The 27,499-nt window shown below is 44.8% G+C and overlaps 1 long non-coding RNA gene across 1 annotated transcript; it reads right to left on the minus strand.

Annotated features, from left to right (window-relative positions):
• Positions 1 to 5,586: 5,586 nt before the first annotated feature.
• On the minus strand, positions 5,587 to 11,448 carry LOC141054226 (uncharacterized). The gene is made up of 3 exons (XR_012221384.1): positions 6,826 to 11,448; positions 6,676 to 6,726; positions 5,587 to 6,599 (listed from the first exon to the last, which is right to left on the minus strand). It is a non-coding gene; the product is annotated as an uncharacterized lncRNA (long non-coding RNA).
• Between the last annotated feature and the right edge of the window lie 16,051 nt (positions 11,449 to 27,499).

Genomic DNA, 27,499 nt, shown 5'->3' on the forward strand with positions numbered 1-27,499 from the left:
TATGGCGAAAAACCCGCACACAAGAAGACTTCATCCACTTCAAATTTATGTTAAGAACCGATAACGCTGCCCTTCACCTCGCCAAACAGACCTACTTCACCACCCTGATCTCCTCACTAGCCAACAACCCCAAGAAACTTTTTGACACTTTTCACTCCCTCCTCAGGCCAAAAGCACAAGCCCCTATCACAGACATTTGTGCTGATGACCTGGCCTCCCACTTTACAGAAAAAATAGATAATATCCGTCAGGAAATCTGCTCCCAACCACCAAGTGCTGTGACTCCCATCCCTTCCTGCATCTCCCCTGGCTCACTTTCCACATTTGATCCTATCACAGAAGAAGAAGTCTCCAGACTCTTCTCTTCTTCTCGTCCGACTACATGCACTACCGACTCCATTTCCTCACGTCTCCTCCAGTCTCTCTCTCCAGTCGTCACAACCCACCTAACTACAATCTTTAATCTCTCACTCTCCTCGGGCATTTTCCCATCCTCCTTCAAACACGCTATCATTACTCCATTACTAAAGAAACCCGCTCTCGACCCATCCTGCACAAACAACTACAGACCAGTCTCCAATATCATGTCCACTCTCTATCTGAAACTCAACCTCTCCAAAACTGAACTTCTTCTGCTCCCGCCATTTACTAACCTCCCTAAATCGGACATTTCCCTCTCCGTGGGTGGTACTACAATACCCCGGCAGCAGGCGCGCTGCCTAGGCTTTATGTTTGACACCAATCTCTCCTTCACATCCCATATACAATCTCTTGCCCACTCTTGCCGCTTACACCTAAAGAACATCTCTAGAATCTGCCCTTTTGTCACCATGGAAACAACAAAAACCCTCACTGTAGCATTGATCCACTCCCGCTTGGATTACTGCAACGCTCTATTAATTGGCCTCCCCGTCACTCGACTATCCCCTCTCCAGTCCATACTTAATGCAGCAGCCAGGGTTGTCCATCTGGCTAATCGGTACTCGGACGTGTCCTCTCTTCGTCAGTCATTACACTGGCTGCCCATTCATTATAGGATCCAATTCAAAGTACTTGTTCTCACCCACAAAGCTCTCCATGGTGCGGCACCCCCCTACATCTCCTCCCTCATTTCTGTCTATCGGCCTAGCCAATCGCTGCGCTCTGCAAACGACTTTCGACTAACCTCTGCACTAATCCGTACCTCCCACTCCCGACTCCAAGACTTCTCCCGTGCTGCTCCTATCCTCTGGAATGCTCTACCCCAAGAAATTAGGACTAACCACAATTTGCATAGTTTTAGGCACTCCCTCAAAACACATTTGTTCAGAGTGGCTTATCAGGTTCACTAATCAAAGTCATTCTATGTGTAAGTGTGCGTGTGTAGCCCTTTCATTATATCCATCCATCCTTCACTCCCTCAAGATGGCCGGACCTTCATTGTAAATATACAATTGTAAATACACACCTGTACTTTATATCTCCCTCACCTCATTGTAGATTGTAAGCTCTCACGAGCAGGGTCATCTTATTTTCTCTTATTTTGCTTTAATTATTGTATTGTTAACGTTGTTACTTATGGCTTGTGTTTTGAAACTGTTAAACTGTAAAGCGCTGCGGAATATGTTGGCGCTATATAAAGATTATTATTATTATTATTTAGGCATTGGTAGGTCAGAGTTTGAGTCAGCCATCATCAGTGACTCGGCACACCTCAGTGCAAGTGCTCCACACTCCATAGCCAGCGTCTATAGCGGAGTTCGTGGTAGCGACGCCGCGCGTTCAGTGGGCCTAGAGGGACTCAAACCCTATGTCCTTGGGGTAGAGTTCTGTGGCCGTTTGCTGGTGCGCTCTTTGGCTGGGCTCTGTGAGCTAAACAGGCTCCGGCATCCACGTTCAGCGGTTGTGCGGCTCTGTGAATTAACAGAGTCCGCTCCTGTTCACACTGGGTGACATAACCCATGTGTGACTGTTTTCACGCCGCTCTATTCTTCCGTCATTGTCTAGCAGCAGTGTACCACCTCTGCATGGTCAACCCCGGGCTGCGAACGCACCTACTACTACTTTATAATTTGGTACGTTCCGCCAGCCTTAACAGTACGCGGATGAAAGGATGAGTACTTTCTTGTCCTACTCAGAGTCTCTGGTAGGGTGAGCTGGACCTGAGAGCTGCATATGGTGGAACTAGCGGTGGACATGGCGGACTGAGAGAGGGTTGGTGGTCTTGCTGATGGCCTAGATTCAGTCTTTCGTAGCAATAACACTGATTCCCTGACTGCTCTGTCCTTGCGACGACATCTCAACATTTGCTGCTGGTGGTGTGCTAACCGGTGGGCTTACAGTGGGGGAAGCGATGCAGCGTTGCTGACTACCTTCATTCGGAGCAGGTGCACGTGGTACGTGAGGTTTGGTAGTGCGGCCACGCTTGCAAGTGCATGGTGGTTAAATGTCTAAGCATGCAACTGGTATTCAAATTTCTCAGATTTTTCCCTCGGCTTAAGGTCTTTGCACACTTCTTACAGATAATCTTTCCCTGATCATTAGGATTTTGTTCAAAAAAGTGCCACACTGCACGCTTCCTACTATGAAAGACATTTTGAGGCCTTGCACGCTGTGCTAATTTGACCGTCTGGCCAAGCTGTCCTCCAACTCTTTTGGTTTTTGGACTGCTCCGGGCCTGCCAGATAACAGCTGTTGCGATGTCGATGCCTACTGCGGATCCTCCTCCTCCTCTTCTGAGCTATTGGCAGCGGCACCCTCTTCCCCCAATGGATGCCAATCTTGGTCAACAACTGAGTCATCCATCACCTCCTCTTCAATTTCATGTGCACCTTCCTCTGTGTCACCGTGTAAGGTGGTATAGTATGCGGGAAGGGGCACCTGAGTTTCATCAGGGTCAGGTTCTGTCTCAGTACACTGCGAGGACAATGTAGTGCTCTGAGTGAATGTACCAGCAGAAAAATCTAGCAGTGGCTGTGCATCAGTACACTCCATGTCAGATTCATCTTAGACTGGGGAATTCACGATTTGATTTGATAACCCAGGCATGGTATGTGAAAAGAGCTCCATGGAGTAATCTGTAGTGTGGCCTGCCGCATCCTTCACTTTTGGCAGGGGTGAAGGACACAAGGAAAGGTGTTGTTCCTGACCAGGAGCCTCCACTGACGACTCAGTGCTTTTGTTTTTTGAAACTTCAGAAGAGGAGGCGAGAGAGCTGGAGGCTGTGTCAGCAATGTAAGCCAAAACTTGTTCTTGAAGCTCCGGCTTTAAAAGCGGTTTACCTACTCCCAGAAAAGGGAGCCTTCGAGGCCTTGTGGAGCCAGACGATGACGCAGGCTCAACACCTCCTGCATTAGGTGCTATTTTGCTTTTGCCACTACCAGCAAATGCACCACCGCCACCACCACCAACAGTACCAGCTGGCAACCCCCGCCCACGACCTCTTCCACCATACTTCCTCATTTTTGGGAAAATGTGCCCAAAATACCACCAGTTATATGGTACTGTAAAACAAGGTACAAGGTGTATATAGTATTGTGGAGAATTTGAATCTCCCTAGAGATTTTAGGAGGCTGAACTATTATCTCAGACCCACTATAGATTACACCTCAATTTAACAGGCTGAAATTGGCTGGTGTATGACAAAGTACAAGGTGTATATAGTATTGGGGAGAATTTGAATCTCCCTAGAGATTTTAGGAGGCTGACAATGATGCTCTCAGTCCAAGTATGGCAGCAGGCAGCCTAATAAGCAGGACTGCTGCACACAAAAGTGTGGAAAAATGAACGCTTGGTAACTGTGCAGAAAAGAGGAAGAAAAGTATTTTTGCTTTTAAAAAAAACAGTTTGCACAGCAGTGTGCAAACAGCAATGTAGCTATCAGGGAGCCTTATAAGGCAGCCTAATAACCAACAGAGCTGATGCACAAAAATATAGCCATCACTGCACACAAACTGTTGTGTTGTACAGTGAAAATCGCTATCAGCAGAAGCAGTTTTTGTGTTCTTCTTCCCTGCCTAACGCTCTCCCTTATTCAGAATGAGCAGCAGCAACCTCTCCCTCACTATGCTAAGATCGGCAGAAGTAAGATGGCGGTCGGCGTGCACGCCCTTTTATAGCCCCTGTGAAGCCACACAAAGCAAGCCAATCACTTGCATGCCCTTCTCAAAGATGGTGGTGACCGCTGCCAATGTCATCGCATTGCCCACAGTGTGCGTCCTCCATCATTGGCTGAAAAAGGGCGCTGGAAGCATCATTTGAAACGCGACTTTGGCACTCTGGTCGCCGACCTCATGGCCGACCTCACACTATGGTCGGGTTTTGTTTCATGAAACCCGACTTTAGCAAAAGTCGGCGACTTATGAATTTGACTGACCCGTTTCGCTCAACTCTACTGAACGCCACTGATGTCAATGGGAGGCAAAACAAACGCATGCACAACACCTTATAACGGCCCCAAATGCTGCCCAAACACATCAAATGAGGGACAGAAACCAGGAAAGTGGCCTTAATTCACCCACAGTACAGATTTTAGCATGGCACTGCAGCAATCAGCCAGGTATGAGGTATGGGGGTCTGGGACAACATTACCAGCTTTCAACTGAACGTCACAGTAAGACAAGGTGGGTGAGGGATCGGTGAAGGCCTTCTTTGCTGGGAGCCCTGATACCACATGCAACACCTCTACCTGCTTTCTTGCTGAGCCATACTCAGTTGGCGCAAATATCAGTTTTATAGACTACCATTGTCAGAAAAATTTAAGGATAGTAACATGGGTAGTTGAGTCCAAGGTAGTGGAGGTCTGATTTTCTCGGAGGCCTACCGCTACAGGCAACACGCATGAAGGAACCCAACCAGGAGTCTACACATTTACAAAAATTAGTGGCAGACACCAATAAAGTGCCATCAATTGCAATAAAGTAGAATTAATATTGCGGGATTGCGGGGAACGACACCTCTTCCACTACAGCCAACCTAGCAGATGGAGATTGTAACGTGCAAGGTAGTGGAATCACTGTTCTGTATCTCTCTGAAAGCCTGGAAGGGGCGTAACTAGGTAGCCTACCAAATTCCTACTCGGACAAGTGACAGCAGGTGAAAACTGCGACCCAAGGAGATACAAAGAGGTGGCACCAGGTGCTACTCCATGGCTGACCTACAGAATGTGTCTATGCCTGATGAAGAGACCTGAGTAGTCTCAAAAGCTTGCAATTTGTTACCATCTTTTCAGTTAGCCATTAAAAGGTATCAACCACTGAGAGCTCTCAGTTGTGAATATTTTTCAGCTGACCCCCTACAGCAGGTAAGCTGCGAAGGCCCAAAGGAGGGATTAAAAAAGCAGATCAGAAAGTCTGTAGTAAGAGGGAATGGTCCATTGTGTCAAAGACAGATGCCAGGTCCAGGAGGAGGACAAACTCACGTTGCTTTCATCTGGCGGTTAGTAGGTCATTGGTGACTTTAGTCAAGGCAGTTTCAGTGGAATGGTGCGGTCTGAAGTCAGACTGTATGCGGTCAAAGAGGGAGCAAGAGGAGAGGTGGGAGGACAGTTCAAAATGGACATGTTGATCCAGTAGTTTGGTGGCATAGGGAAGAAATAATATGGGTCGATAGGTAGACACAGAGGATGGGTCAAGGGTGGGATTTTTGAGGATGGGTGTGATTGAGGTATGTTTCAATCAGAATGGAAGACACCAGTTAGTGAGAGGTTGAAGAGATGGGTTATGCTTATGATGAAGACTGTGGTAAAGTTTGTCTCTTGACAAAGGATAAGAGGTGAGTCATCTAGGTAGGAGATTGAACTGAACAGGACAAAGTCCAAAACAGGGGTGTTACCGCCTTTATGTGTCAAGTATAGCGTGGCACTACCGCAAGGTGCACAAGTAGGTTACCCAGACCAAAGTGAATAATAAAGTAACTTGGCACTCAACTGAATGATCCTTTACAAAAGAAGTTTTTATTTTATATGCAGTCCTAGAAGACGTTTCGGCCCACAATCAGCCTTCGTCAGTCTGCTATAGTAAATGCTAAATAAATACAGATACAGAAATCATAACAGGTCCTCATAATTAATACAATAATGTCAAATATACATTTTCAATGTTCATTTAGGCATATAATCCAAATCTCAAAGAAATACATCGAAAACTCTCATAGAAAAAAATCCCATAGTATATACTGTAGTGACAATGTGTCAGGAGAACCAGGTGGAAGAAAAGTGAAAAGAAAAAAATTAATTGATCAAATAATGGAATAACCTACCCGACTGCTAACACGGTGTAATGACCAGATATAGAACTAAGAGTCTATGTGGATTCCTATAATAAATCGAGTGAAGAGGTTCAAGAATATTCAGACATATTGTAGTGATGATTATAAAAAGACAGCGGTATTATAAATATACCTGCTTTATGGTATAATGCAGATTTGTGTTGAACTTCCAGCTGTCACTAGAGTGTGCTGTGTTGTGCTAAAACAGACAAGAGATAATGAACTGTGAGACATAAATGCAGGTGAAGACTGGTGTAAGGCAGTGCATTAATCTATACCTGGTAAGTCAATATAGAATGGTGATAGAAGCACTGAATATAAGGTCATCTCCTTCAAGTACGGAGGTTGTTTGTCTGTAACCAATGTAAATAAAAAGGAATCAGATCGTAATTATGGAGAAATTACATGCTATATTCCATATGAGTCTACCTGTTAGTGCTGTCTCTGTATAGCACAGTAGAAAAAGCAGGCCATATGAGGCTGTAAAAGAAAGAAGCACATACTAGGTAGTAAAGAACCACAATGGTATAGGGCAGATAGGAAGAGGTTAAACAGGAGTACAGATATAAAGACACATACCCTGTGGATGTGAGGTGTGAATGTAGCGGGCTAGGCGCAGTTTCCACCGCTCGTCTGGTAGCCCCGTTTATCACAGCCACCAGGTATAAATAAAGTGGATGTGGGACAAAGCCCACGCTGACCTGAACCAGGAACCCGGAAGTACCCGGCTTTTTGTGTCAATCAAGTGAAGCGCTGGCATGTACTCCAGAATCACAGGGGAGCTGTTGTGCTCCAATCAAATGAAAGAATGTGTGTCATGTGTGAGAACTGGGCGGGGCTATTGTGCTTCCTGACGGAGGGCTGATAAATATGTTACACCTTAGGCCTGTTTCACACATCAGTTTTTTCAAATCAGTCAAAATCCGCCAAAATTTGAAAATGGCGGATCTGCCATTTTTTCCCATAGAGATACATTAGTGGCGGATTTTGGCGGATGGTCATCCGTTACGTCCGCTATTCGGTGGATCCGCCAGAATCCTGGGGCAGCACGGTGGCTCAGTGGTTAGTGCTGCAGCCTTGCAGCGCTGGGGTCCTGGGTTCGAATCCCACCAAGGACAACATCTGCAAGGAGTTTGTATGTTCTCCCCGTGTTTGCGTGGGTTTCCTCCGGGCACTCTGGTTTCCTCCCACATTCTAAAGACATACTGATAGGGAATTCAGATTGTGAACCCCATCGGGGACAGTGATGATAATGTGTGCAAACTGTAAAGCGCTGCGGAATATGTTAGCGCTATATAAAAATAAAGATTATTATTATTCCTGGTTGATTCTGTCTGAGGCGAACGGACTTTGCAACGTTTTTTGGCGCCGTCAAAATGGTGCGAGACGGCGGATCCGCCATGCGGTAGAATGGGCGCCTATGGGTGGTGGATCCGCCAGGATCCGCTATTTTGCAGAATCCGCTAAATCGCACTGAGCATGCTCAGGAAAAAAAGATACTTTTCCAGACTGTCCAAAAACTATATAAGGTGGGCTAATTAATCATTGGGCCCAGACATTCGGCACCAGCCAGACTGAAGAGACAGAGCCAGAGCCAGCCAGACAGCACCTGCCCAGCAGCAAGACCCCCAGCTGAGGAGAGACAGAGCCTGATAGCGAGCTATAAAACCTGCCCAGCAGCAAGACCCCCAGCTGCAAGACTCCTGGAGCAAGAGGCCTGACAGTACCTGCCCAGCACCAAGCCAGGACGGAGAGGCCTGCTACCAAAGCCTGCAATTGTGTGAGTAGTAAACTATTTGTGTGGGGTATGTCTGTGTGTCTGTGGCTTGTCTGAGTGTGTGTGGCCTGTGTGTGTGTAGTCTGCTTTCCTGCATGTATGTTCGTGGCCTCCCAGTGTTGCATGTCTGTGTGTGTGTGTGTGTGTGTGTGTGTGTATTTTTATTATGCCTTTTTTTCATACTTTAAGGCTGTGTTCACACACAGCATTTTTTTCGCGTTTTTTGGTAAATCCGCAGGAAAAAGGCAAAAAAGAAGCTTCCCATTCATTTTAATGCATTTTGCAGTTTTTGTGCATATTGATGCGTTTTTTACCGCGAAAAAAAAAACGCTTCGCGGTAAAAAAAAAACGCAGCTTGCTCAATAATTTTGCGGTAAATTCCACATTTCTGGCTATTTCCTATGTGTCTGGGGACGCATGAAAAAAATTGCAGCAAAAACGCACGTTTTCTGGGAAGGAGTCCTGTTTTTATGCAGAAATTTTCTGCATACGTGTGCACAGAGCCTAATTGTTTTTCTGTTGCCTGTGTACTGAATTTTATTTTCATAGTACTGTAATTTTATTTCCATATTTGCAATTGTGCTGTGATTGTGTTGTGTGGCCTGTGTGTGTGTGTGGTCTGCCTTCCTGCATGTATGTTCATGTCCTCCCAGTGTTGCATGTCTGTGTGTGTGTGTGTGTATTTTTATTATGCCTTTTTTTATACTTTAATTGTTTTTCTGTTGCATGTGTAATGAATTTTATTTTCATAGTACTGTAATTTTATTTGCAGTTGTGTATTGTATGTGGTGTTTCTGTTTTATTTTTCATTTATTGTGGTATTTAAAATAAAGAGCAGAGTAGCTCCCACTTGTGAAAAAAAAAAATATAAAAAAATTTAATACAACGGACAGTTTTTAAAAAGTTATTTTAAAACCAGGTAAAATTAAGTATGGGTATACATGTAAAAAAGGTCACATTAAGTGTTGGTTTTTGGTATACAAGTGTGGTTATACTCTCGTGAGAGATTGTAAGGGAATTACACACATGCAAACACTTGGGTATACTCTCAGTGAGAGTTTCAGGGAAATATACACATTAATACCAATGAAGAATTTTTTTTTATGTTACTAAAATTCTCTTTATACTTGCAGATCCAGCCAGCAAGGTTGCAGCAGAACCGCCAGCAAGATTGCAGCAGAGCATCCTAGGAAAACAATTCAGTTTTCCAAGTATAAAGGCCTGAAAGCTTATTTAATCCTTTGTATAGTAGCTAAACAAGTGTCTTTATACTTACAGATCCAGCCAGCAAGGTTGCATCAGAACCGCCAGCAATTCCGCAGCAGAGCATCCTAGGAAAACACTTCAGTTTTCCAAGTAAGTATAAAGGCCTGAAAGCTTATTTAATCCTTTGTATAGTAGCTAAACAAGTGTCTTTATACTTACCGATCCAGCCAGCAGGGTTGCAGCAGAACCGCCAGCAATTCCACAGCAGTTTAATATGTCTTCTTCTGGGAGCTCCCCCTCACAGCATCAGCGAACTGAGGTAATATAATTCTTTTTTTTTTTAATGTTATTTTCCAAATTTTTTCTTACAATACATGCATGTATTATGTTTTCACAGGAAGCTGAATCTGAGGAGCTTCCAGGAGGAGACATGCAGGGTGGAGAGTGTAAGTTTAGCACATACATACATACATACATAATGCTGCACCCAACACAAACATTCATCACACCACGCACAATAACTACGCATCCATCCAACCAAAAAAAATTTTTTTTTTTTTTAGTCTTCTGAATCCGGTGCCCGCACTAGAGCGGCTTCCAGGACATCCCAGCGTCGTCGAGGTGCTGCATCTGGTGGTCGGCGAGTGGTAAGTAACACTTTATTTGGGTGATTGATTATTGAACCTCATGTGTTTGAATGTGTTTTTTTTTTTTTTTTGTGTTTATTTTCTTCACAGGTTTCACAGCGTGCTCCCCACAGACATGTGGAAGAGGGTATCATCATCGATGTGGACACACTCATTGAGGTTTTCCAACCACAGGAGCCACTGTGGAACATGGCAAACCGCTTACATGCCAACCACCCACCCAATGGCTATGGGATGAGGTGTGTTCGGAGTTTGTAGAGGAGTTCGATGCGAGGGCCAGGGATTTTTTTTTTTTGCGTAAGTATTCCAATTTCAGTAACTTATATTCCAGCATGTGAAGTGTTGAATACTAGCCACTTTTTTTTTTTTTTTTTTTTTTTTTTTTTTTTTTCCTTCACAGGTGACAGGGTTATCATACGGTGGCGGTCGCTCAGGGATCGCTTCAAGAAGGACTTCAACAAGGAGATGCAGGCCCCGAGTGGATCGGAAGGACGCAGGAGCACCCCGTATAAACATTACAGAGCCCTGTCGTTCCTCCGGTCAACAATGGTGAGCAGAAGGTAAATATTCCACACACCATTTCTGTAGTACAACTGTTTACATGTTTAATCTATATTTTTTATTTTTTTTTTTTTTTTCCCAGCTGTGTTAACTGAAATATAAATATATTGATATATTTTTTTTTCTCTTTTTTTAGCACCATCTGCAGCACTCGGGAGCCTGCTTCTGAGTTGCCTCCCTCTGGAGGGATCCCTTCGGAGACCGCCACCGGTGACGACATCGAGGTATCAGACCCCTCTCAAGCTTACCTCTTGTCTCGTCCCTCTATACCCTCCACCAGCACTGCAGCAGCAGGGCAGACTTCATCACATGAAGCTGCTGGTGACAACTTACAGTACCCTTTACCCCACCCCTCTGACACTGCCGCAACATCTCTACCAACTTTTGGTTCTGGCCGGCAGCGTCTGAGAGGTCAGGAAAGGATGACCTTGTCTGACTGAGTCTGAACTCATCCGCCCAGAATGGTTTCCACACTTATGGACAACAGTTAGCTTCTGGGTTGAACATGATAAATCAAAGTATCATGAAACTCAGAAGCTACATGGAACGGATGAATGCAGAGTCAAACCAGACGCCGAGACATATATTTTTTTTTTTTTCAGTCAGTTGTCCGGCAAATGGAAGGTTTAAGTACTCACCAGCAGATGCATGTGATGCAAGCCTGTCACAATGCTCTAGTGGCTGTACTCTCTGAAGCATCCCATTCTACCCATGCACCTATTCCATCACATCCTCCCTCTGTCCATCCTTCCCCCATCCATCCTTACACTATCCATCCTTCCACCACCATCCATCCTCCTACCACTCCCTCTCCTTTCTCTAGTTCCCCATTCCATTCTTCCCTCACCATACCCACCCCCACACACACCTTCAATGTTTCCACAAACCTCCTCTGTCCATCAACTCCCGTCCCAACCTCATGTTTTCAACCCCCCTTCCACTTCTGATCCTCAGCAACTCCATTCCCAGTCCTCCACCCCCCTCTCGATGTGGTCAACCCTGTTAACCCCTCCGCTGATATCTCCACCCAACAATATCAGCATCTGTAATCTTAAATAATGTTATATATGTAATTTTATTAAAAAAAAATTAAGACTTAGTTTTCTGGGAAAAAAAAAAAGTTTTCTCAAAAATAATAAAACAGTTTATAAGTTTGAAAAAAAAATAAATAAAATAAACATGTTTCTGTTTCAAAAGAATTTTATTGTGTATTTTCCTTTTTTTCTTAAGTTCTTGGAAAAAGGTTGAACGTACACCGGTGGTGTACAGATACAAATACCATGTGTTGTGTAACATTTCAAAGTACACCGGTGGTGTACAGATACAAATACACAACACTTGGTAAATTACACTGGTGGTGTACAGGTAATAAAACACAACACTGTTATTACCCAAAATTTGTGTAAAGGTATCAAAACTAAGAAAGGAAAAATTAAAGTTTTTCTTATCCAAAAAAGGAACCTCGGTAAGAAAAAAAAATTATAAACTTGTCATCTTGCCACTCCAATCTTCCTTCTGGTGACAGAAAATAATCCGCAAATGTGTCCCTCATTCTTGACACTGACCCAGTACTCCGAACAGTTGGCTGCTGATAATGCCACAAGGTGGTTTCACAAACATTTTCTTCCATGGAAACAGGTTCCTTTGAAAGTACAAAGTTGTGCAGGATGACACATGCCTTCACCACCTCATCCACAGTGTCAGTTTTCCTTTTTATGGCTGTCAACAGCACTCTCCATTTTGCAGTTAAAATCCCAAAAGCGCACTCCACCACTCTTCGCGCTCTGGTCAATCGATAGTTAAATATTTTTTCCAGTGTGTCAATCCATGACTACCATATGGCTTGAGAAGATGTTTGGACAGCTGAAATGCGTCATCACCAACACACACAAATGACATTGGTGGGGCTGTTGTTCCAGGGAGTGGTCTTGGAGGTGGGAAATCAAAATTGTCTCCATACAAATGACGGCCCATTGCGGACATCTTGAAGACCTAAGAATCATTTGAACGACCATACGCACCAATGTCCACGGCAATAAATTTGCATTTGGCGTCTGCAATGGCCATAAGTACAATTGAAAAGAATTTCTTGTAGTTGAAAAATTCTGATCCAGATCCAATGGGTTTCACAATCCTAATATGCTTCCCATCCACAGCACCAACGCAATTTGGAAACTGGAAGATTTGTTCAAAGTTGCCCGCAATCTCCAGCCACCTTTCCTGTGTTGGCTGTGGGATGTACTCCTCGTGTAGACAATCCCACAACACCCGGCAGGTCTGTTGGACAATTCCAGATATTGTTGAAATCCTAAGCCGGTAATGGAGGGAGGTGAAGGATTCTCCAGTTGCCAGGAATCTGGTGAAAAAAGTAAAATTTATGCAAACTACAAGTCATAACATAACAAGTCTGCAGAATCTGAAACATTTTAAAAAAATAGATTACTTACTGAAGGGTCACCATCAAACACTCCGCCGGTGAAATAGAAAAGCGCATGTAGGTATCCTGTCTCCGGATTTGCGCTCCAACACACTCCACCAATATCTCGAACAGGTCCTGTCTCATGCGCACATAGTTGAAGAACTTGTCCGGATTATCCCTCAATTCAAGATGCAGTGTAGAAAACACGCCAAGGGTAAACCTCTGTGCATTTATCGGATGAATCCACTGCCGTTGTCTCTTCCTTCTCCAGCGCAGGATTTGCAGTCTTCTTTTCTCCCTCTGGAGAGCAATAATTGCCAACCGATTGCAGTGAAGATCAAATTCCACACAGAAGCTGTTAATACTCGCAATAACTCCTTCCATCGCTGCCACTAGCTCTACAACCTTTCAAAGATATTGTTTTACAACACCATAGATATAGTTTTCCCCTAGTTTCCAGGATCCAATCACATTTGGGAGCATTTTCCAAGAGCCAATCATATTTGGGAGCATCCCATTTTGGAGGTGTGGAAAAACGGATGGGAAAAACGGACCAGCGGATGGAACGGATCCGGTTTTTGATGGATCAGTGAAAAAATCCGTATAGCGGATCCGTCAAAAAACGGATCCGTAACATCTGCTTGCATCCATTTTTACACATTTTTAGCGGATCCGCCATTTTCACTTTTTGGCAGATTTTGACTGATTTGAAAAAACTGATGTGTGAAACAGGCCTTAGAATAGGAGAAAACGTAGCCTTACAAATACCGGAAAGAAGCAATACAGATGTTGAGCTTTCATCACGTGGTGATTAAACTGAAGGGAGGATAATAAAAATGAAAGAAAATATATATTGTTATTATGAAAAAAATGAAGATCTTGATATAGATTAATGTGCTCAATTAAGGAATTGATTTACCAGGATATACAGTGATTTGGTATGGGCCAGATCTAACAAGTGGTGAAATGGAAGGTATATGTGCAATATATCCCCTAGAGGAATGAACTGCCATTGCCATTATAAATATTGTGCACTCGAATACAATAGCAAGAAAGCAGAGTTATCATTACCACTACTAATATTCTGCGGCCGGGTGGAATAGTGATTTAGTGAAGTCCAGGCGGACGTGATACGTGAGGATAACCAATCTGAGATCAATAAAGACGGCTCTAAAATGAAAAGAAAAGCAATGTTAATATTTATTATATGGGCCATATTGATAGGCAATAATATATTCCTACATCTTGACGTGTCACCTTCTGACCCTCCATAAATTGAAACAGTGTTACAAGTATAGACATTATGACCCAAGTCAAACAGTTACAAAAATAATAAATTCACATAATGGATAGTAAATCATAATCTCTGTTCAAACCCCTGGGGGCTAGTGTTTGTAACTCATGAATCCAAAAGGATTCCCTGCGTTTGAGTATCCTAATCTGATCCCCCCCACGTCTAGGGATTGGGACCTGTTCGATGACTTGGAATTTTAATTGTGCAACACTGTGCCCATTTGTATGAAAATGATGGGGCAAAGGGAGAAGTAAATTCTTATATCTCAATCAATCAATCAAATTTATTATCGCCAAGTACATATTACATATATACAAGGAATTCTTTGTGGCAAAGAGGCAACATAATATATAACAACAGATACAACAAGTAACATCTAACAAGACGGATACAGTATATAGTCTACACATGACGATTTAATTGTTGAACAGAGAGTGGATAGAAGCTGTTCATATGGCGGTTGGTGCTGCATTTGGGGACTCTGAAGCGACGTCCTGAAGGGAGTAGTTGGAATGAGGAGTGTCCCGGGTGAGAGGGATCGGATGAAATTTTCAATGCGTGGGATCGAATACTCTTATCATAAAGATCCTGGATTTTAGGCAGGGGGGAGCCTATAATTCTCTCTGCTGTTCTGAAAGTCCTTTGTAAGCGGAGTTTGTCATGCGCAGTGGCTCCCCCATACCAGACTATCAGAGAGGAACAAATCACAGATCTGATGACAGCATTAAAGAATAAGATCAGCAGATTCTTAGACAAACCATATCTTTTCAGCTGACGCAGGAAGAACATCCTCTGTTGTGCTTTTCTTATAACATCATCCACGTTTTTCCCCCATTTAAGATCATGAGAGATGATAACACCAAGGAATTTGGTCTCTGTGACCCTAAGAACCACTTCGTCATGGATGTAGATTGGAAGTATCTCATGTTGATCTTTCCTAAAATCCACAACCATCTCAGCAGTTTTTTTAGTGTTGAGTACAAGATTATTAGCTTTACACCAGTCACATATTCTTTCCACCTCACTCCGATACAAGTCTTCAGCATTTCCCCTGATGAGACCAATCAGTGTCATATCATCTGCAAATTTCAAGATTTTTACTGAGTCTGCTGAAGAGATGCAATCATTCGTATAGAGAGAAAACAGTAACGGGGACAAAACACACCCCTGAGGTGCCCCGATGTTTGTGACCAAGGTGTCCGAAGTGAATGGTCCAACTTTTACACTCTGTATCCTGGCTGTCAGGAAGTTATAAATCCACAAGCATAAGTTGAGAGGGACTCCAAGAGCTACCATTTTCTTATGAAGTAAATTCGGATCAATGGTATTGAACGCTGAGCTAAAGTCCATGAAAAGAATCCGGACATATGAGTGCCGTTCATCTGTATGATCCAAAATGTACTTCAGTGCCAGATTGACAGTGTCGTTTGCCGAACGATTCTCCTTATAGGCAAACTGAAGCGGGTCCCATAGCTTCTGCGTGAATTTTATCAGGTGGGACATCATAATTCTTTCGAAGACTTTCATAGCTACAGATGTGAGTGCTACTGGTCTATAGTCGTTCAACTCAGAGGATCCCACTTTCTTGGGGACAGGGATAATTGTGGAATTTTTCCAACACTGAGGTACAACGCACTCTTTCAGTGACACATTGTATATATTTGTCAGTATAGGGGCAAGCTGGGTAGCACATACTTTCAGACACATTGGAGATACACCATCAGGGCCAGGTGCCTTTTTGACCTTAAGTCCCTTCAGGATGCGTAGTAGATTTGTGCTTACTTATCCTATCTCTTATGGCTTGGGTTGTTTCACCTACGTAGAGGAGCCCACAGGGACACTTGATAAGATAGACAACATAGTTAGTGTCACAGGTGGCAAAATCCTTGATGGGATACTTTCTGCCAGAATGTGGATGAAAAAACGCATCTCCTTTTTGTACATTACTACATTGGTGACAATGTAAGCAAGGGTACGTGCCTGTACGAGGATTCTGTAAAAACCTCTGTGTGGATACTCTTAGTCTAGGGCCGATGTCTGCCTGTGACGTCCGCCTGCGGGTCTGGGCTGCAGCCAGACAACACCCCGAGAAACACTGATACCCTTTACCCCTATACAGGGATCTGGATTTATAGCAGAGCCCAGGAGGCACTGTCTGAATAGGAGCAGTGACCAGAGCAGGACGGTCGCCAGAAAGGTGTTCCAATACAGGACACAAACGTGGAGATATGCGAGTCTAAACCAGTCGGGCAGCAATGGTACAAAAACGGTAGACAGAAGCAGAGTCAGATTCAGGCCGAGAGTCATAAACCAGGAGAGTAGCAGAGGTACAGAATCGTTAGGCAGAAGCAGAGTCAGATTCAGGCCGAGAGTCATAAACCAGGAGAGTAGCAGAGGTACAGAATCGTTAGGCAGAAGCAGAGTCAGATTCAGGCCGAAAGTCATAAACCAGGAGAGTAGCAGAGGTACAGAATCGTTAGGCAGAAGCAGAGTCAGATTCAGGCCGAAAGTCATAAACCAGGAGAGTCGCAGAAGTACAGAATCGTTAGGCAGAAGGAGAGTCAGAAGTCCAGGCCAAAGTCAGTCAGTCAGTCAGTCAGAAAGCAATTCACACAGTAACACACAGGGGAACCAAGAATATATCTGGCGGCTTGCAAGACCAGTCCCAAGGTATTTCAGGGATCAGGTCACCCCTCATAGGTTCCTGGACTGATGATGTCATCAGTACCGCCCCCAGGACCAGGCCAGATGGAGATGCAGTAACCTCTTGATGACTGACAGGGGGGTGGAGCCTGCGTCCACCAGATGCCTGTGCAGGTGCCCTTACTCTGTCAGCACCATAACTCCCGGGCGAGCCATGGCGCCTCCTAGTGACCGCGACAGGAGCAGCAGACCCAGAATTTAACAGCGACGTGACAGACCGGCGCCTCCTAGAGGCTAAAGCCGGGACAGTAGGCTCTGAGCCTGACGTGACAGAACCACGGCCCTGTCCAGTGGCCGAGGCAGGAACAGCCGTCCCTGAGTCTGACGATAAAGTGGCGGTCCGGCGCCTCCTAGAGGCCGCGACCGGAACAGCAGGCCCTAAGTCTGGCGGAAACGTGACAGTACCCCCCCTCCAAGAGGGGCCTCCGGACCCTCAAAACCCGGTTTATCAGGGTGAAGGAGGTGAAACCTTCTAATCAACCCCTTGGCATGAATGTCACTAGCGGGGACCCAGGACCTCTCCTCTGGGCCATAGCCTTTCCAATGAACTAAATATTGCACAGACTTTCTCACTAAACGGGAATCAAGGATGCCCTGGACTTCGTACTCCAAGGCACCCTTGACCAAAACTGGAGGAGGAGGGGACTGGACGGGATGAATTGGGGAGCGGTACACCTTGAGAAGGGATTTGTGGAAAACATTAGGAATTTTAAAAGACTGAGGGAGCCTTAAACGAAAGGCTACCGGGTTAATTACTTCTAATATCTCGTAGGGACCAATAAACCTGGGCCCCAGTTTGGCAGATGGCACCTTAAGCTTAATGTTTCTGGTAGACAGCCAAACTTTGTCCCCAACTCCTAGGTGCGGCCCCGTGGACCTCCGTTTATTTGCGGCCGAAGCCTGCCTGACCTGGGACCCTTTCAAGTTTGTGTTCACCTCCGACCAGATTGTCCTTAAGTGACGTATGGAATTCTCTACTCCCGGAAGCTCCGACATCTTGGCCGAAAATGAACCAAAACGTGGGTGCAAACCATGATTGCAGAAGAACGGGGTGGTTTTGATAGATTCCTGGTACTGGTTATTTAGAGCGAACTCAGCTAATGGGAGATGTTCCGCCCAATCAGACTGATGTTCCGAGACATAGCAGCGAAGATATTGCTCTAGAGCCTGGTTGGTACGCTCCGTTTGACCATTGGTCTCAGGGTGGTAAGCGGAGGAGAAGGATAATTCAATACCAATACGTTTGCAGAATGCTCTCCAGAATTTGGAAACAAACTGGGTACCTCGGTCGGACACGATATTCTCTGGAGCGCCATGCAGCCTTATTACATGAACAATAAACAACTTACTCAGTTTCTGAATTAGGTAATCCAGAGAGGGGAACGAAATGACATTGCTTACTGAACCTGTCCACCACCACCCAGATACATGTCTTCCCCCTCTGAGGGTGGTAGGTCAGTAATGAAGTCCATGGAGATGTGGGTCCATGGACTCTCTGGAGCGGGCAAGGACTGGAGCCAGCCGGCAGGCCGATTGTGAGGGGACTTGGCGCGAGCACAGATTTCACAAGCTAGTACATAATCCTTGCAGTCCTTAACTACCGTTGGCCACCAAAAACTCCTAGTCACAAGCCTGGCGGTATTATTGACCCCAGGATGGCCTGCCAGGACGGAGTCGTGCGACTCCTTCAGAACTTGTAGGCGAAACGGAGCTGGAACAAACAATTTCTGGGGGGGCGTCGAGTCAGGGGCTGGTTCTGGGGACCTACGGATCTCCTCCAGAAGGTCCAGAGACACAGCCGACACAACAATACCATTGGCCAGTATTGGAACTGGCTCCGAGTCCTCAGCCTGTGAGGGGCAGAAACTTCGAGAGAGAGCATCAGCCCTCACATTTTTGGTACCAGGACGAAAGGTTATTAAGAAATCAAACCTAGAGAAGAACAAGGCCCACCTCGCTTGTCTAGGATTTAATCTTTTAGCTGACTCCAGGTAAGTTAGATTCTTGTGATCTGTAATCACAGTGATCTTATGTTTGGCGCCTTCGAGGAAGTGGCGCCATTCCTCGAAGGCCCATTTGATCGCCAATAACTCCCGATTACCTATATCGTAATTCTTCTCAGTGGCAGAGAATTTGCGGGAGAAAAAGGCACATGGGCGAAGCTGAGTGAGTGATGCAGTGCCTTGCGACAGCACTGCTCCAACTCCGACCTCAGAGGCGTCCACCTCTACAATAAACGGGCGGTCCAGATCAGGCTGAACCAAAACTGGGTTGGCTACAAAGCACTCTTTTAACGTAGCAAAAGCCTGAATTGCCTCAGGGTTCCAATTGGTCACGTCTGCCCCTTTTCGGGTCAAATCCGTGAGTGGTTTAGCAATTTCGGAGAAACCCCTGATGAATTTTCGGTAATAATTTGCAAACCCTAAAAATCGCTGCAGCGCTTTTAGCGACTTGGGTTGCACCCAAGTTTTAATAGGTTGGATCTTGGCAGGATCCATACGGAAGCCTGTGCTTGAAACCACATATCCTAAAAATTGTACCTCCTCCGCAAAAAAAACACATTTCTCCAGTTTAGCAAACAGGGAGTGTTCTCGCAGTCTCTGCAGTACAGAGCGAACGTGCTGAGCATGTGTCACAGGGTCAGCAGAATAAATCAAAATGTCATCTAAATACACGACGACATACACCCCACAAATGTCCCTGAAAATGTCATTTACAAAGTGCTGGAACACGGCAGGTGCGTTACTGAGTCCGAAGGGCATTACCAGGTACTCAAAGTGGCCAAGAGGGGTATTAAAGGCTGTTTTCCACTCATCCCCGTCTCTTATGCGGACTAGATTGTATGCCCCCCGGAGGTCCAGTTTAGTAAACCAACGGGCTCCCATTAGCTGATTAAAAAGATCAGGGATGAGTGGAAGCGGGTACTGGTTCTTTATAGTGATTGCATTCAATTCCCGGTAGTCAATGCAGGGTCTGAGACCACCATCTTTCTTTTCTACAAAGAAGAAGCCAGCTCCAACTGGTGAAATGGACGGTCTAATAAACCCCTTTTTTAAGCTATCAGCTATGTACTCGTTCATAGCCTGACGCTCTGGACCTGAGAGATTAAATATTCTCCCTTTTGGGAGACGGGCATCTGGAATCAGATCTATAGGGCAATCATACTTTCTGTGAGGGGGTAGCTTTTCAGATTTTGCAATAGAAAAGACATCCTCAAAATCTCTGAAGGCAAACGGTATGTGGAGGGGTTTAACTTTAACTTGGTTTACTGTTAGCGACATGCAGTTTTCCTGACAGTGTGAACTCCAGCGTATAACATCGCCTAGGTGCCAGTCGATGACTGGATTATGCTGGCGTAGCCATGGCATCCCCAAAATGACTGCAGCAGACAAATTATCCATCACAAAAAATGACATAACCTCGGTATGCAATGCTCCCACCGACATAGTGATTTTGTCAGTAACAAATTTAACCCCCTCCTGGACAATAGATGTGCCATTAATAGCCGTAGTTTTTATAGGGGCATTAAGTCTTAATAGGGGTACACCGAGACTTTTAGCAACCAAAGAATCCATAAAATTCCCTTCAGATCCACAATCCACATATGCGTTCACACACTGAGATTTCTGACCAAAAGAAAGGGCAATAGGCAATAAAACTTTAGCCGCATCTGCGGGCAATACCTGTGCCCCTGGGCAACCATAGCCAGAGTTGCCCAGAGGCCGATGTCTCAGTAGTATGGATCTCTGACGCTCAGCTCTCTCTCTGAAGGCTCCAGACTGCAGCATACTGGTGCAGGAAGATGAAAGTGCTCCTTCAGGCTGTGCACTGAACCAGGTGTTTAGGCCAGAAATCAGCTCAGTCAGAAGAAGGGAGAGAGAAAAAAAAAGTTCAGGGAGACTGCTTTTGTATATGCTGGATATATACACAAGAAGCAGTTTTTTTTTATAGGGCCGGATATAATGTGACGTCCGCCTGCGGGTCTGGGCTGCAGCCAGGCAACACGCCGAGAAACACTGATACCCTTTACCCCTATACAGGGATCTGGATTTATAGCAGAGCCCAGGAGGCGCTGTCTGAATAGGAGCAGTGACCAGAGCAGGACGGTCGCCAGAAAGGTGTTCCAATACAGGACACAAACGTGGAGATATGCGAGTCTAAACCAGTCGGGCAGCAATGGTACAAAAACGGTAGACAGAAGCAGAGTCAGATTCAGGCCGAGAGTCATAAACCAGGAGAGTAGCAGAGGTACAGAATCGTTAGGCAGAAGCAGAGTCAGATTCAGGCCGAGAGTCATAAACCAGGAGAGTAGCAGAGGTACAGAATCGTTAGGCAGAAGCAGAGTCAGATTCAGGCCGAAAGTCATAAACCAGGAGAGTCGCAGAGGTACAGAATCGTTAGGCAGAAGGAGAGTCAGAAGTCCAGGCCAAAGTCAGTCAGTCAGTCAGTCAGAAAGCAATTCACACAGTAACACACAGGGGAACCAAGAATATATCCGGCGGCTTGCAAGACCAGTCCCAAGGTATTTCAGGGATCAGGTCACCCCTCATAGGTTCCTGGACTGATGATGTCATCAGTACCGCCCCCAGGACCAGGCCAGATGGAGATGCAGTAACCTCTTGATGACTGACAGGGGGGTGGAGCCTGCGTCCACCAGATGCCTGCGCAGGTGCCCTTACTCTGTCAGCACCATAACTCCCGGGCGAGCCATGGCGCCTCCTAGTGACCGCGACAGGAGCAGCAGACCCAGAATTTAACGGCGACGTGACAGACCGGCGCCTCCTAGAGGCTAAAGCCGGGACAGTAGGCTCTGAGCCTGACGTGACAGAACCACGGCCCTGTCCAGTGGCCGAGGCAGGAACAGCCGTCCCTGAGTCTGACGATAAAGTGGCGGTCCGGCGCCTCCTAGAGGCCGCGACCGGAACAGCAGGCCCTAAGTCTGGCGGAAACGTGACACTGCCCTAATAAGCGAGTCCCGTATATTGTTGGGTCTTTTATAACATGGAAGGAAGGGATTGCGGAATTCCGGGACCTCAGGATGGGCAGTGGATAATAGGCTCCAATGTTTCCTTATGGTTTTGTGTAAAATGTTAACATATGGGTGGTAGGTATGGAAAAATGGTACCCGGGAAGATATATTTGTTCTGGTGGTTCTCTGTGAGTCTAAGGCTTCTGCTAATACATTTTGAGGATAGCCACGTTCTATAAATTTAGAATTAATTTGCTGTAGTCGCATTTTGCGTTTCTCGGGGTCCGAAACTATCCTCTGAACTCTTTTGAATTGTGATTTTGGAATAGCCTTTTTAACTGCACGTGTGTTATGAATGAGTCACCGGAGGAGGAAAAAACAAAAATGCAAGCTAAGTCCAGAAAACCGGAGAGGTTGGTAGCTAGCAGATTGCAGACCCCTGATCCTATTCACAACAGCGAACAGTAGCCGTGGAGCGTTCCTACGGTGGTCCTAGACACCTCTTCACAGCCGGAGAACTAAATAAGCCTAAAGAAAGAAAGGGGAAATCTAAACTGCCCCAGAGCAGACCCCAAAGCAATAGCCAGCCCCCAACATGTATTGTCGGTGAAAACAGATGAAAACACAAACACAGACAGAAAGACAGGCAAAGCAAACGATGGGGCCCAACTAACTAGATAGGAAAGGACAGAAAAGATGCTGGCTGCAATCCGCAAAAACCCTACCAAAAATGTCCCAACACGTCTGATAGGAAAAATGGCCCTGAAGTCAGATACAATGTTCTCAGGAATCCCATGCAAGCGAACCACCTGTTGCAAAAACAAGGGCACCAACTCTGAGGAAGATGGCAACTTAGGGAGTGGTACAAGATGGACCATCTTAGAGAATCTATCACAAATCACCCAGATAACAGTCAATCTCTGAGAGACAGGAAGATCAGAAATAAAATCCATTGAAATATGGGCACATGGCCTCCTGGGCACCGGCAAAGGCATCAACAACCCACTAGAGCGAGAACAAAGTTTAGACCGGGAGCAAGTCCCACAGGACTGCACAAAATTCCTGACATCACAAGATAAGGCGGGCCACCAAAAAGACTGACTCATCAAATCTCTAGTACCAAAAATACCTGGATGACCAGCCAATGCGGAGCAATGAACTTCAGACATTACTCTCTTCCTCCACTGGTCAGGAACATACAATTTTCCAATGGGACAACGCTCAGGTTTGTCCTCCTGAAACTCTTCCAGAGCACGTCTCAAATCGGGCGAGATGGCAGAAAGAACTACCCCCTCACATAAGATGGTAGCAGGCTTGGCCACAATAGGAGAATCAGCAAAGAAACTCCTAGAGAAGGCGTCTGCCTTGACATTCTTAGTGCCCGGAAGAAAAGAGACCACAAAATCAAAACGTGTGAAAAACAAGGCCCTGAAGTCACTAGACTTCAAAATCCCTATATCAGCACTCCGATATATTATGAAGACAGAGCAAAAGAGATTTAACCGATCAGGGACAAAAATGGAAATTCAGCAGAGCCCCAGCCGGTGCTGGCAGAATACAAAACTAAGCAAATCAGACAAAATCTCATGGAACAATAACAGAGCAAAACTTAGCTTTAGAAGACAGGAACTGAACTGGAGGCCAGAGCTCAGAGCAGAGAAATCACCAGCAACCCTACAGGGCGTCGGCTGCCTTATATCCTCTCAGAGATTCCGGATGTCCAATCGCAATCCACCTGTTCAGGTGACAGGTTTCTCCTATCCAAATCAGTTTCACCACCTCCTTTCACCAGCAGAGGGAGTTCATCGGACATTAAAGGTGAACGAGAAAATGAGCTCACAACACAGGTGGATGTAAACTGGAATAATAAAGGAGCCTGTTCCGGTCCGTGGCCTTAGTGTAAAGATCACAACTCAAAATGCCCTGATCATCTTTCATGATCATTGTATCCAGGAAACTGACCTGTAATACACTGCTAGTGATGGTAAAGGAAAGGCCTGTCCAGGCTGTGTTGAGAGTGTTAAAGAACGTGTCTAAAGACTCTGGGGAACCTGTCCAAATGCAGAATACGTAATCAATGTAACGTTTCCACACAGAGCAATATGTTTGGAACAGTACATTGGTGTACACCACCTCCTCCTCAAAAGCGGCCATATAACTATTGGCACACGGAGGTGCCATGTTAGATCCCATGGCAGTACCCCTGGTTTGAAGAAAAAAATTCTCCTCAAACATGAAATAATTGCGTGTCAGAACTATCCTAAGAAGACGCAAAACTAAGTCAATTATGTCCTTATGTACATTGGTTCGAGTAAGTAAGCTGTGAACACAGCGTATGCAATTGTCGTGTGGAATAGAGGTGTGAAGGTCCTTAACGTCAAAAGAGACCAGTATAGCTCCAGTTGGTATCGGACCCAATTCACTAATTTTCTTAAGAAAATCGCCTGTGTCAAAGAGAAAGGAAGGTGTATCCTTAATCAAGGTAGTCAGAATTTTCTCAATGAATATAGATAGAGGGGACAAGACGGAATCAGTGGAAGCCACTATAGGGCGTCCAGGGGGGTTCTCTAAGCTCTTATGAACCTTTGGCAGGACATAAAAAACAGGGGTGATAGGATGTGAGTTTGTGAGGAATTCCACCGTTTTTGTATCAATGATTTTACGATGGCAAAATTCAGTTAGAACTTCCCTGATCAATTCCCTTGTGTCCTGTAGGGGGTCTTTCTCTAATTTAGTATAGACTGTGGAATCATTAAGCTGGCGGTAAACTTCCCTCATATAGTCAGATCTATTCATAACTACAATAGCCCCGCCCTTATCCGCTGGTTTAATTATTATGTTTCTATCAGACTGTAGGGTTTGTAGGGCTTGAAAATCAGTAGAGTCTAAATTGGAAGGATGATGGAGTATATTATTATTAATGTCCTGTCTCAGTTTATTGAATGATTTACTAACAAAATCAATAAAAGTCTCTAGGGCATGTGACCCGTGTGGATGGATGTATGTACTCCTTGAGAGTAAACCTAAACTGGCAGCTGACAGGAGACATTGGTCTAGATTGGATGATGGGGGTGGAGGTCTCAATGAGTCATTCTTAGGGAAATGGACCTTTAATCTGAGTGAACGATAAAACCTTTGTAACTCCATATCCATTTTAAATGTATCCAGTTTATATGAGGGACAGAACGATAGGTCTTTCTGTAGGAAACAATGTTCAGCTATACTCAGGACTCTAGAGAAGATATTTATCACCAGCTGGTTAGTACCTGGGATCGAGTGACTCTGTTCGAGTCGGGATCTCTTCTTTCCTCTGCCCCTGCGGAACCTCTTCCCCGTGGTCTTCTTCGTCTCTGTCCTAAAAAAAGATTCTGGTTGCTGAAGTGTTCCCGTTGCTCAATCGCCGAACCGGATGACGATTGATCAGTTGAAGACCTAAATTCAAACCTGTTGCGAAAGGGACGAGGGTTAGAGCTGAATTACCACCGGTAGACCGGGCCCTGTTTGTAATCATCCGTGTCTCGCTGGAACTTAACCCTCTTCCTGCTCTCAGTATCTCTTCTATGCTGGTCGGTCACCGTTTTTATACGGGTTTTTAGTTCAGAGAGCTCTTCGACAGTCCCTATAGTGCTCAACTGGGACTCAATGTTATTAATAAACTCCTTAGATATTGTTATAGCCCGTTGCAGATGTTCAATAGTCAGGGTCATTAAGTCAAATGAGCACTTATTAAGTATATATTCAAATTTCTGACAAAATTCTGTAGAGTCCCGAAATAAGGTTGGGCGTAAAGGAACCCTTAAGCCCCTGGGGATCCTCTGTACACGTAGATATTCGCTCAAGGTAGCACAGTGTAGCTCATAGTCGATCTGGCGGCGTAGCTCACGTTCAAGATCTATCCCTCTGATCTCATTCGGTGGTAATTTAAGGAAATCACTGGGGAGATTCAACTTGGACAAAATATTAGATGTTTCATCATTATTTTATGAGAGTGTATTGGAGGACATCAAGTGCAGTGTGCTCACGAAAAGGAATAAATCGTGTCAAGTATAGCGTGGCACTACCGCAAGGTGCACAAGTAGGTTACCCAGACCAAAGTGAATAATAAAGTAACTTGGCACTCAACTGAATGATCCTTTACAAAAGAAGTTTTTATTTTATATGCAGTCCTAGAAGACGTTTCAGCCCACAATCGGCCAGATATAGAACCAAGAATCTATGTGGATTCCTATAATAAATCGAGTGAAGATGTTCAAGAATATTCAGACATATTGTAGTGATGATTATAAAAAGACAGCGGTATTATAAATATGGTATAATGCAGATTTGTGTTGTACTTCCAGCTGTCACTAGAGTGTGCTGTGTTGTGCTAAAACAGACCAGAGATAAGGAACGGTGAGTCTTTACATTGGTTACAGACAAACAACCTCCGTACTTGAAGGAGATGACCTTATATTCAGTGCTTCTATCACCATTCTATATTGACTTACCAGGTATAGATTAATGCACTGCCTTACACCAGTCTTCACCTGCGTTTATGTCTCACAGTTCATTATCTCTTGTCTGTTTTAGCACAACACAGCACACTCTAGTGACAGCTGGAAGTACAACACAAATCTGCATTATACCATAAAGCAGGTATATTTATAATACCGCTGTCTTTTTATAATCATCACTACAATACGTCTGAATATTCTTGAACCTCTTCACTCGATTTATTATAGGAATCCACATAGATTCTTGGTTCTATATCTGGTCATTACACCGTGTTAGCAGTCGGGTAGGTTATTCCATTATTTGATCAATTAATTTTTTTCTTTTCACTTTTCTTCCACCCGGTTCTCCTGACACATTGTCACTATATACTATGAGAGTTTTCGATGTATTTCTTTGAGATTTGGATTATATGCCTAAATGAACATTGAAAATGTATATATGACATTATTGTATTAATTATGAGGACCTGTTATGATTTCTGTATCTGTATTTATTTTGCATTTACTATAGCAGACTGACGAAGGCCGATTGTGGGCCGAAACGTCTTCTAGGACTGCATATAAAATAAAAACTTCTTTTGTAAAGGATCATTCAGTTGAGTGCCAAGTTACTTTATTACCACCTTTATGTGTCTCAGAGTTTGAAAGTTGTGAGAGGTCACGAGAATTGGCCAGAGATAGAAGGTGGGGTGCAGTTGGGGAGGTGGAGCTGTTGAAGACTCCCAGAATAAGGGTTGTCAATTCTGAGCACATGAAGTGTGGCCGCAACGCATAAAAGTGGTCTAGCTAGTGGGTGGGTGAGCCTGGGGGCTGGTATATGACTGCTACTCTGAGGGAGAGGGGATGGAACACCCTCATGGTGTGAACCTCAAAAGAAGAATGGTGTCCAAATGGGCCTGCATTTACTTGTTGGGTTAAAAACTGGATTGTTGTTGGCAGCAAGGAGTTTAGGGTTATCTTGGAGTTAGCAGTGATCGTACAGCGGGATATATGCATATTCCATGTGTTGTAATCTGGAGGTGGATAAGCCATATGCTCACTATTACTTTTCTGAGATCTAATTATTGTGAACAGCTTGTGGCCTCCTCAGATGATTTTTGGCCCAGTCGTGTCATTGTCTGAACGATAGGGGCCAGTTAAGAGCTATTCGCTACTAAGATCACAGCGCTTGTTTCTCTATGACT

This window comes from Dendrobates tinctorius, unplaced genomic scaffold (assembly GCF_039654945.1).
Source record: "Dendrobates tinctorius isolate UK_male_01 unplaced genomic scaffold, ASM3965494v1 ptg000177l, whole genome shotgun sequence".
NCBI lineage: Eukaryota > Metazoa > Chordata > Amphibia > Anura > Dendrobatidae > Dendrobates > Dendrobates tinctorius.